At 41.8% G+C, this 16882-nt stretch overlaps 1 protein-coding gene across 2 annotated transcripts in view; it reads right to left on the reverse strand.

The window, feature by feature from the left end:
* The window catches only part of gem (transcription factor CP2 like gemini), a 62085-nt gene that overhangs the window by 44200 nt on the left and 1003 nt on the right, over positions 1–16882 (reverse strand). The gene's annotated exons all lie outside the window — the stretch shown is intronic.

The raw sequence follows: 16882 nt of genomic DNA on the forward strand, positions 1-16882 counted from the left end.
GAGGATGGCGAACTGTGTATTTTAAATGTATATTGACATTTACGTGATCAATAAATTAAAAAAAAAAACACTTAACATCAGGTGACCCGCCTTCTCGTTTGCTCGCTATCTCTATTAAAACAAAAAAAACGTAAAAGCTGCTAACATGATTCCAGCATACGCTCGATCAACGTGACACATAGTGCAAATAAAGTCAATTATTTTATCATACGCGTGGACCAAATCCCAATCCTTTCCCATAAAGATAACGCTGTCAGTTTCCTTGAATTGTTTTCCACGATTAACGAACCCACTGTTTCATGGCTCTAGCACACATTAGCCCATTGCGTTCCGGGAATGTCGGCCAATGTGTGAAGACTATTTGAAAGGTAGAAAGAACGCAAAACGTTTATTTTCAGGGTTCCGTACCTCAAAAGGAAAAATGGAAACCTTATAGGATCACTTTAGCCATTTTTTAAATGACTAATATTCCCCTTTCCTCTCCAATTAAGCGTCAAGCTTGTGCTAGGAGTAGGTAGGACAATAGTGCAACGGGCGGGGTTTGAACCGTCAACCTTTCGGTTTTCAGTCCACTCCTATACCGGTTGAGCTATTGAGGCTCGAGCTTAGCACAAGTAAAGGAATAAATCTGAAAACCATGAATTTGTACTTACATGACAAAAAATATACTCGTGAACACATTTTAATTACAGCGCCATCTATATGTGATTTGATAAATTAAAATTAATTTATCAAATCACATATAGATGGCGCTGTAATTAAATTGTCATTATCTTGCAGTGTTGCACATAAAAATGTTAATATATCCTGTACGATATCCAGAACCCCCATTCGGGTGGCAAATTGCACAAAATTAAATCCCTATAGGTACATGTACAACGAATGATACAATTGATGAATTCCTTAATGACAAAGCGTATAGTCTATTGCTGGACATCATAGGTCTCTTGTAGGGACTTCCATACGCCGTGGTCTTACGCCATCATTTACACACCTTGATAGCAGGTTTGTTTGATATCATCTGTCTACCTAGTGGTGGCTCTGTCAACACTGCGCTATCAGGTCCGAGGTCGACCGAGTGCGATGGGCCAATGGGTACAAGGTACTTTACATATATGTGTTACATAGCCATAAAAAGAACAAATAATACTATCTTTCACAGAATTTCATTAAAGATAAACTAGAGACTATACACTATACGTCACGTCTGCGATAAGTAAAAACTTAAAGTTTTTATCGTTTAAGGAAGAAAAAGATTTGCTCATGTTGAATCTCAACACCGGAAATCACGATACCGGAGACAGATACGATACTTTTTGATTTTAAGCTTATTTCGTGGTTTAACGACATATTTTAAACATCCAAGAAATGAACAAGAAAGAGGGTAGTTCGCTACTGCCCTTGACAGCTCGAACTTCATCTCTCGTAGCACCGCAGTTCCGTCGTGACCACGACCCGGGCAATTGGGTTGAAATGTCGACAAATAAATACATCAAATTAATCGTGGTATGTACCCGTTATGAAGATACTTTTTGTCTCGGTAAATCACACAGTTCCCACTTTACACGGAAATTTAAGAAAACTTAAATGCACGTGGATAAAGTCGCGAACATCAGTTAGTTTAATTAAAACATACATAAAAATACCAAATTTAAATCTAAATATATAAAAGGAAAAGGTGACTGACTGACTGACTGACTAATCTATCAACGCACAGCTCAAACTACTGGACGGATCGGGCTGAAATTTGGCATGCAGATAGCTATTATGACGTAGGCATCCGCTAAGAAAGGATTTTTGAAAATTCAACTCCTAAGGGGATGAAATAGGGGTTTGAAATTTGTGTGGTCCACGCGGACGAACTCGCAAGCATAAGCTAGTCATTTAAAAATTGAGTAGTTAAATAATTTTAAAAACTCTACTGCATTGCCAAAAACAACGACCGCCATATTGTTTTTTTTTTTCAAAAATTTAAATCCAGTGTCACTCGGGATGATGTAAGGATTCTAACGCAACCCTATACATTCAAATCAGTTCAGGCATATAGAAGTTATAGTGGAATAAAAAAACTCACATACATGAGCACTGAAAACACTACGCTCCTTTTTCGTGTAAAAACGTACCTATAGCTATAGTACGCGACAGGTTGACATGGCACTCGGGGTATGAGGCGCGGGACACCCCGCACATCTGTACGGCACCTGCGCTCGCCCGCAGCGGGTTAGCGCGGGGGCTGTGCGGGTGTGCGGGCCATCTTGACCTGTCGCGTACTATGATCATGATCAACCCATCGCCGGCTCACTACAGAGAACGGGTCTCCTCTCAGAGTGAGATAGGTTTGGCCATAGTCTACCACGCTGGCCATGTGCGGATTGGTAGACTTCACACACTTTTGAGAACATTATGGAGAACTCTCAGGCATGCAGGTTTCCTCACGATGTTTTCCTTCACCGTTAAAGCAAGTGATATTTAATTAATTAAAACGCACATAACTCCGAAAAGTCAGAGGTGCGTGCCCGTGATCGAACCCCCGACCTCCGATTAGAAGGCAGACATCCAAACCACTAGGCTATCACAGCTTCGCGTCGCGTATTATAGGTACCTACATTAGAGGAAAACAAAGAACCTCTTTATTTATAAGTCTGTTAAAAATAATCGTGCAGTCAACGTAAGTATGTTCTGTCACGCCATCATGTCTGCCGTGTTGTTTAATCTATGATAAGGGGGTAATGTGCACCTTATTTGCGTGTATTACGGAATTTATTGACGTCTATAATTGAATCTACTTATTTAATTCAATAAATGATATAATTATATCGGCCTTTAGAATTAAATTTCGGCTTTGTAGAGCGTTGTCTCTGTCAGTCATACCTATGTGTCGTTTTGTCGGTCTCAAGTCTCAACGACAGAGACAGTGCTCTACAAATCTGCTATCTCCATCTAAAGGTCGATGTACATTATTTCGGCCGCGTAAAGAACTTTACGTTACTTACTGTATAACGCGTACAAAATGAGTTCTCACGCGCCATTTTATGTGTCAATTGTCATGTCAAAAGTACGATTTTCATCCTTGTTTTAAAGGTGAACCGTACTTTTGACATGCCCGTTGACCCATAGAGTTAAAATGGCGCGTGAGAACTCATTTTGTACGGAATATACACTGTTTAGTTAGATATAAGTATCCACTAACAGCCGTACTCAGAGTCGCTAAATCGTTACTTAAGTTTAGTTAAAACGAGACAGAGCTATATCTCTCACGTAAATCTGTTTCGTTTTAATTCAGTCTTAAGTAACGAGTAAGTCTGCAATGGGGAATCGTGTAGTTCAGAACTTTAGCGGAAAATTTTGATAAACTCAGTTCAAAGAAAATATTTCAAGCAATAGAAAGTATCTCGAATCAGAGTGCTGATAAGAGACAAGAACCGGTTTGAACTGGTTCAAGTACTTAATGCACACGGTCCTGCTTTCCTAGTACCTACTATCGAATTAGTATCTGATAGATAGATTCAAAAAAAGGGGTTTGGCCAAATACAGTTAGGTAACTTATCTTTGAAGAAAGGTGGCAGATAAATGATAAGAAATGTTTTATCACTAGGACGATATCGAGCAAAATTTGCTTGCGATACTTAAAGGAATTAAAAATGATAAGTGACAAAAAAACAAATTTTATCATGATATACCGCATTGAACAAAATATTTAGAGCCTCAATAGCTCAACCGATAAAGGAGTGGACTGAAAACCGAAAGGTCGACGGTTCAAACCCCGCCCGTTGCACTATTGTCGTACCTACTCCTAGCACAAGCCTGACGCTTAGTTGGAGAGGAAAGGGGAATATTAGTCATTTAACATGGCTAATAATATTCTTTAAAAAAAAAGTACATCGGCCTTTAGAATGACATTTCTGCTTTGTAGAGCGTTGTCTCTGTCACTCGTACCTATATGACGTTTTGTCGGTCTCAACGGCAGAGACAACGCTCTACAAATCTGCTCAAGGTCGATGTACATTACTTTCTGCCGCGTACTGTACATCATCATCATCATCATCACGATCAACCCATCGCCGGGTCACTATGAGCACGGATCTCCTCTCCGAATGAGAAGGGTTTTGCCATAGTCACTAGCCAAGTGCAGATCGGCAGACTTCACACGTCTTTAAAATACAAGCTCAAGCGACTACCTCGAATTAGGTGACCTCCCTGGTGCAGGTAAGCGCTGTGGTCTTATTAGTGGGAGGTCCCAGGTTCGATTCCTGACAGGGGTTAGGAATTTTATAATTCTAAATTTCTGGTCTGGTCTGGTGGGAGGCTTCGCCGTGGCTAGTTACCCCCCTACCGGCAAAGCCGTGCCGCTAAGCGATTTAGCGTTCCGATACGATGCCGTGTAGAAACGAAAGGCATGGTTTTACTAAAAACTGCCATACCCCTTTCCAGTGGGGTGATTCTCTAACTCAGTGTCTAACACTGAACGATAGCCACAGAGCTCATTTTTAGGGTTCCGTACCTCAAAAGGAACAACGGAACCCTTATAGGATCACTTTGTTGTCTGTCTGTCTGTCTGTCTGTCTGTCCGTCTGTCTGTCAAGAAACCTACAGGGTACTTCCCGTTGACCTAGAATCATGAAATTTGGCAGGTAGGTAGGTCTTATAGCTGGCATTAGGGGAAAAATCTGAAAACCGTGAATTTGTGGTTACATTACACAAAAATAATTAAATTGTGGTCACAAACTAATAATTAGTATTTTCAATCTTCGAAGTAAGATAACTATATCAAGTGGGGTATCATATGAAAGGTCTTCAGCAGTGCATTCTAAAACAGATTTTAATTTAGTTTTATGCGTCATAGTTTTTGAGTTATACTGCAAAATGTCGAAAAAAAATGAGTGCAGTACGGAACCCTCGTTGCGCGAGCCTGACTCGCACTTTACCGGTTTTTTTTAATCCGTTGAAGGTTTTCTACGAAAAAATATTTTACTACCACCCAGTGAAGCAGCAATGTAGAACCAACCAACCTCGGTGGCTATCATTCTGTGTTAGACACTGAGTTAGCGAATCACCTAGCTGGTTAGCCCGTTTCCATCTTAGACGGCATCGTCACTTACCAAAAAGTGTAATATATTACCTATTTTGAATAAATTATTTGATTTGATTTGATTACCACCAGGTGAGATTGCAGTCAAGGGCTAACTTGCATCTGAATAAAAAATACAAAATCAAAATAGCACACGTTTACTGTACCTACCTTCTTCTTGATTTGAAATGCAAAAACTAAGTTAAAAAAGGTTACTTAATGTTTTATCTTAAGAGGGCTCAGGACGGAGCTTTCTTCATACAAACGTAGGAGGGTAATTACTACATTATTTGATATTGTACGCTCAAAACTAAGTATTAAGTCGATTTATCTCGTCATTATCTAGGTTTATTGATATATTAAACATTGAAAATAATATTGATTTTAAAGTTACGAGCCTCAAGAGATTCATATTTTAACACTAAATTTATGACAACTTTGGGCGTAAATAAGTAAGATTAGGAGTATGAAAATTCTAAAGAAATTTAACATTAGACATAGTTTATTTATTCATTAGTTGAAATAACTATACTTTGCAAACATAAACTCAGTAGTTTTTTCTCAAAAATACTTTTCCTAAACCCTTGATTTCGCTGAAAATCATCGTGCCTCTCACCTTTCTCATACAATGTCAAGTGAAAAGCAAATAGGTTTGGTCGAGCGTCCTGCGTCACCTTAATAAAGACCGGATATGGGATCCGGTGAAGTGCTCGGCTTCCGCCCCGTGCGGACGTTTGCTGATGCGCTCCGTTTCTCGGTACCGGTTTGAACTCTCTCGCGCGAGTTCGCCAGTGTCAGTGCAAGTGCCATTATCAGTGCCATCGGATTGTTCCTGCGTTGGGTGTAGTATTAGTGTAGTTCTAGGATCCAGGTCCCGTGAGTACACTAGTCTAAGCGCAGCATAGGTTCACACCCCCGTCACCCAAGGGCGGGGACTCACATTAGGGCCACACCGTAGGTACCCACCTCCCTGCCTTGGCAGGGAGGACCTTTAGCGCCACCGGGTCCACTATGGGCCCCAACCACCCCGACCAACCCGCTCCTGGGCCCCATCAGGGCCCGGAGTTCCCCCAGACATTTTATAAAGACGTCGACATGAGTGCTCTCATCGCCGACCTCGCGACCCGAGACCCCAACTACCTTAAGAAATTTAAGGTACATGCGAGTCGGACGCCTACGCGCTACGACCGTCCCCCGGCATCTCCTCCCTCGGCCACGGCCATGGAGGACGACACCCCGACCGTGACACCGACCGACACTAAGGAGCCTCACTCCAAAACCCCAGCCGGGCCTTCAGCCCAAAAACCGATCCCGACCAAGGAGCCTCACTCCGAAACGTCCCCAGCCTCCTCTGAAACAGAGGAATTCATGACGGTGCAGACGAAGGCCCAGAAGCGAAAGCTGAAGGCCTCAAAGTCGCACGCAAACCCACCTAAAAAGGTGGGCGTTGCAGCCCCTTCAGGGCCCGGTAACCAACCCACGACCTCCCAAGCGACCTCCGAGGAGGAGTCTGAAGACTCCCCCATGGAGGAACCGCCAAGGGAAAAAGTCCCTCCTCTCTTCATTAGAGAGAAACTGAGCTGGCAGCGTATCCTGCCACTTTTAGACCAGCAGGGTATCTCCTTCACGAGTGCCCGCTCGACCGCAGTGGGCATCAAAGTTCAATGCCCAACTTCAGGCGACCATCGCCTTCTCACCAAGACTCTCCGTCAAGAGAATGTAGGGTTCCACACCTACGCTCTTCCCGACGAACGCGTTTTACGCGTAGTCATTCGCGGCCTTCCGAAGGAGCTGAACACCGACCACATAAAGACAGACCTCCTTTCCCAGGAGCTGCCAGTACTAGAGGTTCACAGGATGTACCATCCTAGAACCAAAGCCCCCTACGAGATGGTGCTCGTAACCCTCGAACTTACCCCCGCGGGTAAGAAAATCAATAACATCACATCGGTGTGTCGCCTCACGGGTCTTAAAATAGAGCCCCCCCGTAACCGCGGCAGGATGGGCCAGTGCCATCGCTGCCAGATGTACGGCCATTCCGCAAGGAATTGTTTCGCCCACCCCAGGTGCGTTAAGTGCCTAGGGGACCACGGCACCTCCGACTGCCCCAGGAAGCAACCTACCGAGGAACCCCCGAGCTGTGTTCTTTGCAGGTCTCAAGGGCACACCGCGAATTATCGCGGATGCCCTAAAGCCCCCAAGGAGCAAAAGCGAAGGGTTAAACCGGCCGGCCGCAAACCTGCTGCAGCTCCCCAACCCGCCCAGAAATTCGTCCCTGCGCCGGCTCCGGCCACCAACGCATGGGAAAAACCCCTTCCCAGGGCTAACCCTCCTGCGCCAAAGCCCGCCCAACCAGCCCCGGCCAAGCCCGCCCAATCAGCCCCGGCCAAGCCCGCCCAATCAGCCCCGGTAAAGGCTTCCGCGCCTACGCCCCAGCCCCAAGCAGAGCCTTCTCTCCATTCATCCGCGGCGACTAACGCTGCGGATAATCTCCACTTAATCGAAACTGTCCTCGCCTCTATTGATATAGTGGAGATGGAAGTTTTCGCCCGGACCTTCAGGAAGGATCCCAAATTAGCTATTACCCAACACTTGGGTCTGCTCATCTCCATTAATAACCTTAAAGCAACCCATAATGGATAGTACGACCAAAGGTAGATTAAAACCCCACTCCTTAGTAGTCGCGTTCTACAACGCGAACGGCCTTATCGACCAAATGGACGAAGTCCGCGAATTTGTATGTGCACATCAAACCGACATTCTCCTAGTGCAAGAGACCTTCTTGAAACCTAGTAGAAGTAATCCCCGAATTGCTAATTTTAATATAGTCAGAAACGACAGGGCCACTGCTAAGGGTGGCACTGCCATATACTACAGAAGGGCTCTTCACTGCACTCCTCTCGATCCTCCACAACTAACCAATATGGAAGCCTCCATATGTCAGGTGAGTATGACTGGCCATCCGTCGGTCATACTAGCATCCGTCTATCTCTCTCCCTCGAAAGATCTGTTAGAAAGTGACATCCGCGCACTTCTCTCATTAGGAGACTCCGTTATCGTGGCCGGAGACCTTAACGCCAAACATCAAAGTTGGAATTGCCGCTCCCCGAACACACGAGGACGCCAACTCGAAAGACTGACGCACCGCCCTGATCTTAACTTCATAGTTATAGCACCTGACACACCGACTCGTTACCCAATGACCGACAATTCAACAGACAGACCGGACATACTCGATATAGCTCTTCTAAAGAACATCGCCCTTCAGGTGAGTCCTTTGGAGGTGCTGTCCGAGCTAGGTTCAGACCACCGTCCCGTCCTAATGCGGCTAGGACCCCCGCCCACCGCGGCCCCCCCGACCAAAACAGTCATTGACTTCAAGAAGCTCTCAGAGCATCTTAAGTCTATAGACTCTGTGCACATCTCTCAAATTCCTGACATTATAGGTAGTCTAGATGAAGCGCATGCAGCCTCACTGCACCTTACTAATCATATCCGCGATGCTCTAAGCGCCTGCTCCCGACAGATGCCGAACGGTTTCACCCGTCGACAGTTGCCGGACGACGCCAGAGAGCTCATCACCATCAAAAACGCTAAACGTAGAGCCCATGACGCATGTCCTAACGCCGACAACCGGAGAGAACTCTGGCGAGCCCAGAGGGAGGTAAAGGCTCGCCTTGCCGAACTCCGCGACGAACAATGGGACAGGAAGCTGAGTGAGCTCAAGCCATCGCATGTAGCCTACTACAGCCTGGCGAGAGCTCTCAAAGCCGACCCTGTCTCGGCCACTCCTCCGCTTTTACGTCCCAATCAACCACCCGCCTTTGAAGATGTCGATAAGGCCGAATGCTTGGCTGATAGCCTAGAAGCCCAATGCTCCCCGAGCACCATCTCTGTAGACAAGTCCCACATAGAACTAGTCGAAAACAAACTAGCATCTATCTTCTCTTCCGCCCCAGATGGCGATCCAATCCTCCCGACGAATAGCGGCGAAGTTCGTCAAATTATTAAAGAATTTCACGCCAAAAAAGCCCCAGGCCCCGACTCTATCAATAATAAAACTCTAAAGTTACTCCCCGACGTATTAATCAACCTCCTGGTTGTCATTTTTAACACCCTCATGGCGGGATGCTCCTTCCCCGACAGGTGGAAAGAAGCTACCGTTATAGGCATCCCCAAGCCAGGGAAACCTAGGAACCTCCCTACTAGCTACCGCCCCATTAGTTTGCTCAACACCCTTGGCAAGGTGTATGAGAAAGTCATCCTTAACCGACTTAGGTCCGTCGTAGAGGAGAAAAACCTCCTCAACGACGAGCAATTTGGCTTTCGAACCAGACACTCATGTGTTCACCAAGTGCACCGCCTCACGGAGCACATCCTTCTCGGTTTCAACCGATTCAAAACGAGAGGCATCCCAACGGGAGCCCTCTTCTTCGATGTAGCCAAAGCCTTCGACAAGGTGTGGCATGCCGGCTTGATCTACAAGCTTTACCATCTAGGCGTGCCCGAAAGACTCGTACGTTTACTACGAGAATTTCTCACCAATCGAACTTTCCGCTACCGTCTGGATGGAACCCTATCCTCCCCAAGACCTCTTCGAGCAGGAGTCCCTCAGGGCTCCCTGCTCTCGCCACTTTTGTACGCGCTGTACACCAGCGACATTCCCAGATCCCCTCATGTTCATATAGCCCAGTTCGCGGATGACACCGCTCTATACAGCTCCGACTTAAACTACCGGAACGTTAAAGCTCGACTCCAAAAGGCAGTCAGTAGCCTAGGCCACTGGTTCCGCCTTTGGAGGATAGAGGTTAACCCGGAGAAAAGCGCAGCAGTGCTCTTTCAAAAGTCCAAAAGGAAATCACAATACAAACTTCGACAGACTGAAATAACTCTTTACGACCGCCCCATTCCCTGGCAAACTAATACCAAGTACTTGGGTGTAACCTTTGATGACAAGATGAGCTTCGCCGCGCACATTCGTAGAGTCCGCAAGAACGCAGCGTATGTGCTCTCCCGTCTTTACCCCATGATATGCGCAAAGAGCAAAATGTCACTTCGACATAAAGTCACGCTATACAAAACGTGCATCCGCCCAATAATGTCTTATGCCTGTGTTGCATTTGCACACCTGCCGCCCTCCTCTCTCAAACCTCTCCAAGTCCTACAGAATAAGTTTATGCGTACGGCCACTGGCTCCCCGTGGTACATTCGCAACGTGGACCTCCACAGAGACCTCCAACTCCCGACAATAGCTCATTACTTTAAACAGCTTTCCAAAAATTATTTTGAGAAAGCCATTAGACACCCCAACCCCCTAATAGTTGAGGCAGCGACTTACACCCCTGACCGAAACGACCCCCCAGATAAAAGACGCCCTAAGCACGTCCTTAATGACCCCGACGATCAAATCATGACCGACAATGCACCCTATCTCGTAGGGCTACACAATTCAACCTCATCACAGCGTCTTCGCCGGCGAAGACGAGGTCCCCGATTTCTAACGTCACCCGGACGTGGGCTCACGCCACGGCCTCGGGGGCGTACGGACTAACCAACAAAACCGACAACTCCACCCATCCCAACGTCATCCTAAGCCGTGGTCCGAGCCTCACAGGAGGCGCCCTTAGGAGGACGTTGCCCCCCGACCTCTCAAATTATTTCTTCGAGCCCTAGGGCTCACCCCCAGGCGGAGCTTCGCGCTCGCCAACCCCCCCGGTGACGCTGTAGCGGCCAATAGGGCCTACGCAGCATAGTCAATCCGAAACAACACACACAAAAAGATCCGGTGAAGAAATACCACCGAAAATAAAACCGAAGCGATCCATCAATAATGATAAACCTATTGACAAAAACATAACCAGTTAAAACTAGTAAATGAATAACATATTATGACTGTAATATTGGTTGTTATCGAAACGGTGGCCTAGGAAAACGATAACATCCATACTAATATTATAAATGCGAAAGTGTGTCTGTCTGTCTGTCTGCTAGCTTTTCACGGCCCAACCGTTCAACCGATTTTGATGAAATTTGGTACAGAGTTAGCTTATATCCCGGGGAAGGACAAAGGCTACTTTTTATCCCGGAAAGTTGAAGAGTTCCCACGGAATTTCAAAAAACCTAAATCCACGCGGACGAAGTCGCGGCCATCATCTAGTAGTTTATAACTTCATAAATCTTTGACGGCGGCTACCTCACACGATAACACCAATCTATTGATAAAAACCGGCCAAGTGCGAGTCAGGCTCGCGCAACGAGGGTTCCGTACTACAGTCGTATTTTTTCGACATTTTACACGATAATTTAAAAACTATGAGACATAAAAATAAATAAAAATCTGTTTTAGAATGCACACACCTTTCATATGATACCCCACTTGATATAGTTATCTTACTTCGAAAATTGAAAATACTAATTATTAGTTCATTACCACAATTTAATTTTTTTGTGTGATATAACCACAAATTCACGGGTTTCAGATTTTTCCCCTAATGTCAGCTATAAGACCTACCTGTTTACGCCATTTTTACTGTACAAATCTTATGCCTACACACTCAAAACTATATAAAATATTTATTTTTTCCAACCTACTCCTATCCATTTACATTGGCCCGGGACCGAAAGAGACAAAACTGCAATCATAGAAAAACTCATTAGGAAGAAGTTTAGTCGCACCTTGACCACGCCGCCGCTAATCGCTCGCATTGCATAATTGCAATATTTAAATAACAGATCGACCTACCTACCAAATTTCATGATTCTAGGTCAACGGGAAGTACCCTGTAGGTTTCTTGACAAACCGACAGACAGACAGACAAACAGACAACAAAGTGATCCTTTAAGGGTACCGTTTTACCTTTTGAGGTACGGAATCCTAAAAAATCACGTCAATCCGTTGCACCGTTGCGACGTGATTGAAGGACAAACCAACAAATCAACAAACCAACAAACAAACACACTTTCGCATTTATAATGAGGGTACTGATGTTTATGCGATGATTCTTAGAGATAGAAAGAGTTGGACCGTCTCGCAAAACATACGAGATAAAGGGTGATACAATGAGATAGAGAGCTCTTCTGTGGCTGATAGTATAAGACATCACTTATACTCATAATATTCGCATTAATGCGGAATTCAGATATCTTCATCCGCATCAATTAATGCGGAATTCAGATATCTTCGTCCGCATCAATTAATGCGGAGCTTTTACGGATGCGGATTCAGATCTGCAACAGTAACGATTTTTTTTCAATTCATTTAAAAAAAACAATGCACCAATTTTTTAATTTAATTATTGCACAAAGTTTTTTCTCTCTATAGGCTATAAATATATGACTAAAAATTGTTTTAATTTTAAAATTTGATTAGGTAAATGAAACATTAAAATCAAATCGATTTTTATTTATTCACTTGTTGATGCCCGCGAGTTCGTCCGCGTGGATTTAGGGTTTTGAAAATCCCGTAGGATTCCTCCCTCTTTGATTTTCTGGGATTAAAGCCTATGTCACTCTCTAGGTCTTTATCTATACCCATGCGAAAAATCACGTCAATCCGTTACACTGTTGCGACGTGATTGAAGGACAAACCAACAAACAAACACACATTCGCATTTATAATAAGGGTACTGATGTCTCACTTTAAAATGTTTATGAGATGATGCTATAGAGATAGAAAGAGTTGGAATAAGTTAGCAGTTTGTTTTGTCTCACAAAATATTATACGAGATATAGGTCTAGAGACTCTAGAGTGAGAAAGAGTCGCTTAAGATCTTTTTTGTTAGAAATAGAGAGACAGAGTTCGCTAGAATAAGTAGGTATAATAATAAGTCTTGTTTTTCTTCCATCTCACACGATCTTTTATCTCGTAGGTACGATCTTATGACATCGTACGAGATAAAAGATGTTGTCTAAGGATAGAGTGAGAAAGAGTCACATAAGATCTTACTTGTCCGAGATAGAGCGCAAGAGTTAACTAAGTACCTAAGTACTTTTATTTTTCTTCCGTCTCACAAAACATGTGCGATGAAAGTACATCGAGATAGAGAGAGAAGGAGTCGTCTAAGATCTAAATTGTCGGAGCTAGAGTGCGAGTGCTAAATAAGTAAGCAGTTTTGTTTTTCTTCCGTCTCACAAAACATTATACGAGATAAAAGATGATACATAGAGATAAAAAGAGATCAAGTCACCTACAATCTAATTTGTCATAGAACAACGCCAATCCCATAACTCTAGTTTTATAACAGGCAAAAGCATTACTTCATATTCATACCTACATCCATATATTTTTTTTTAATACCAAAATGTAAAATCGACATAATGCAACCTTTCATCGATCAGATAACCTTTATATTTTACACGGAATCACTTATTTACACTAACAGAGTGTATAATCGTCACTAAATAACAGTATTTACACTATAGATCACTCAGGTCACAAGCGCATACGCGATAGTAAACGTGTGACTTGATTTACTTGCCGCATTGTACTGGTTTTAGAATACGAAAAGTTGATAATTTGTCATGTACATTATCTTTGAATCTGTATCAATAAAGAAGAGATTATGCGCGGGGATGATGGTTTAGAGTTATGCCTAATATGTTTTGTCTCTCAGAGGAAACAATTTTTTTTCAGACTACATTAAATTTAAGTTCCGCAAAAGAAAACTACGTATACAAACTGAAAATATTTTGCTCTATGTGTCTACCCATTCAAATGTGGCAATGTATGTATGTAAGTATGGTTTAGCGAACTAAATCACACTTTTGAAATTACAGTTGACAAATGGAGCAAATATGGCGGGTCTTTTCTCAGACTGTACGCGTAATAGTTAGTTTTTGGAAGCTTTCAAAATTCTCTCGGACATAGCAAACAATAATTTTGTATAAAGCAATATTAAATAGTTAACTCTCGTGAATTATCATGAATAACCCATCGCCGGCTCACTACTTAGAACAGGCTTCCTCCCAGAATAAAAATGGTTTGGCCACAGTCTACTACGCGTGCCAGATAAGGAATGGCATGGCAGACTTCACACATCTTTGAGAACTTTATGGAGAGCTCTCAGGCAGGTTTCCTATCAATGTTTTCTTAGCAAATTATATTTAATTACTTTTTAACAGTTAATAGCATTGAGTAAAATTTTCAAAAAAGATCACTCTTTTTGAATATTTTTAAATGAACTGGTTTTTTATGATTGGGTCTAAGATCCATAACATTTTAATGGCCGGAAATTCATTGATTAACAGTAATTAAAAAGTAGTCCGACATATCACCTGATTCGGATATACTCGTAACTATCTAATTCGATAGATAACAAAAGTAAGATAATTTTAATGCAATCACGATGATACATCACTAATAATATTATTATCGGTGTTATAAATAACGTTTAAATGATATATTATATCCGTTAAGAAAAGATAATCATTTTTCGGTTTTTATTATATGTTTCTAGCCACACCTATTTTAGGTAGGTCATCAATAAATATTTTTAATGCACATGTTTTGTTTACACTCTTTGCTATCTTCACACATATCTCAATATTTAAACGACTTAAAGAGTTTGTATAACAGGCGGTTACAGTTACTTTTAAACTTCAATAGCCAATAAAAGCACAATCGATTGCCAAACCCCATTGAAATTGGGGCAAAATTTTAGCATTAATCTTAATCATTCAGGTATGAATACTAACTTGTGCAACCCACTTTGCTTTTAATTGGTGGTCAAAGTTTACCGTTAACTGTAACGTAATTGATTTCGAAAACGGACTTAATATAATCTGAACCAGAGGTAGCAGCAGTCAGTAGCAAATAGACAGACTCCGCAAAATGGATTATGTATTTGCGTTTGAAGCTATTGACGCTACGAAAGATTGAAAAGATCAACAAATAGCGCTCTGTCCCAGCTTCACACGGATAGCTTATTACAATTTTCGCACCGATTTCTATTTTTCGAAAATAAATAAATAAATAAAATAAAATATAGCCAATGTAGTTTTCAACTGGTAAAAGAATTTTCGAAATCGGTTCAGTAGTTCCAGAGATTACTTTCTACACACAAACTTATAAACGTTACTTCATTATAGTATTAGTATAGATAAACATAACAAAATATTTCTGAAAGAACACTGACCTGTCACATCGACGAATTTTCATAATCTTTGGCAAATCGATGTTCACGTTTAATATTATTATGACATTTGTATCAACAACCCAGTTAAGAGGCAGTTAGCTGTTTACAGTTTAATTAAGTTGTTTTAAATTTATTGCCATTTAATATCCTACGCCTTTAGAAATCGTTGACGGTGTTTCAAATAATCAGTTAAGTATACTATTATGATGAATTGTTAAAATATTAAATTATCGCAATGTAATTAAAAAAAAAAAAAATTGTAGTGATTGTATTTATTCATATTTTTATATCTGAAAGCTCAGAGATCTGAATGGAACATTCAAAGTTAATTACAAATAGACAGACTCAACGAATGCTATTTATTATGTGTTTAAATGTTTAAGCTATTGACACTACAAACAATAATCATTGCAAAAACAATAAACAAAACCAAATATTTTGAGAGGAAAATTTAATCATTTACACCCTTATTAATAAAAAATGCTTACTTCAAGCATTATCCTAAGCTACACTTGACTAGTTACTTCCAGGACCAACGTAGTATTAACTTCGTTTTAACAATCTTATTAATAAAAATGGAACAAGCCCGATTTAACAATGCCAGCCTTACTTCAGAATGACAGCGTGCACGTGTGGCAGCCCCTTTATGAAAAAGTAAAAGAGAGAGTCAGCGAACGAACTAAATGCTGTGTGTGACAGTGACAGACGATATAGACCAGCGGACCTATAACTGTGGCAGTATTTTTTGTTGACATTGACTTCACAGCTGATAACTTGCACCGCCATTTTTGTTTTGCATTTTTAACCGGCTTTCCAAAAGGAGAAGGTACTCAATTCGGCGCGTTTTTGTAAACCGATGTCTCCTAGGTTTCTGGCCGATTTGCATAGTTTTTTTTAATTAGTAGAGGAAGTTCGCGAGATATTACTATAAAAATGTATGGATCCAACTATTTAATCCTGACGCGGCAGGAGTGCTGCACTCCTAAGCCATGGGAATTTGGAAGTATTGATGGCAATTATTTACTCAGAAAACGCTTCAGTTTCACTTTATATTATCAATGAAATAATCTAATTTGCGTTACAAACATGATATGAAAACACAAATCTCATTAATCAAAAATCGTTTTATTGATTATTATCATACACAACAAACATAAACGCATGGCTGATGGTCAAAATATGCATACTTAGTGCGTAGATTATGCTTAGTCAGTCGTTAAACCATGTGGCACCGAGGAGTAAATTTTAAGCCGAGAGTAGAGTCGCATTATTTTACTTCTTCCTTACTCTATGTTTATTAATACAGAATGTAGCTACTACAGACTTACACCTTGGAATAAAGTTGATCTCACTCTGGTCCATGTTTATTTAGATGCATCCGACTATTCGTAAGCACTTGTAAAAGTTTATACGAATAAAAAAGATTTTCATTTTTATTTTCATTTCATTAATAAGAGTGTTATAGTTTAAACGATCTGTCACATCTACGAACTTCATAATCTTCGGCAAATCGATGTTCACGTTAAATATAACATTTGTATCAAATCAACAACTCAGTTAAGAGGCAGTTAGCTGTTTATAGTTAAATTAAGTTGTTTTAAATTAGTTATCAATTAATATCCTACGCTTTTACATATCGATTTTCAAAATAATCAAATAAATGACGAAGTATTAATTATTT

This window comes from Maniola hyperantus, chromosome 27, assembly GCF_902806685.2.
Source record: "Maniola hyperantus chromosome 27, iAphHyp1.2, whole genome shotgun sequence".
NCBI classification, from domain to species: domain Eukaryota; kingdom Metazoa; phylum Arthropoda; class Insecta; order Lepidoptera; family Nymphalidae; genus Maniola; species Maniola hyperantus.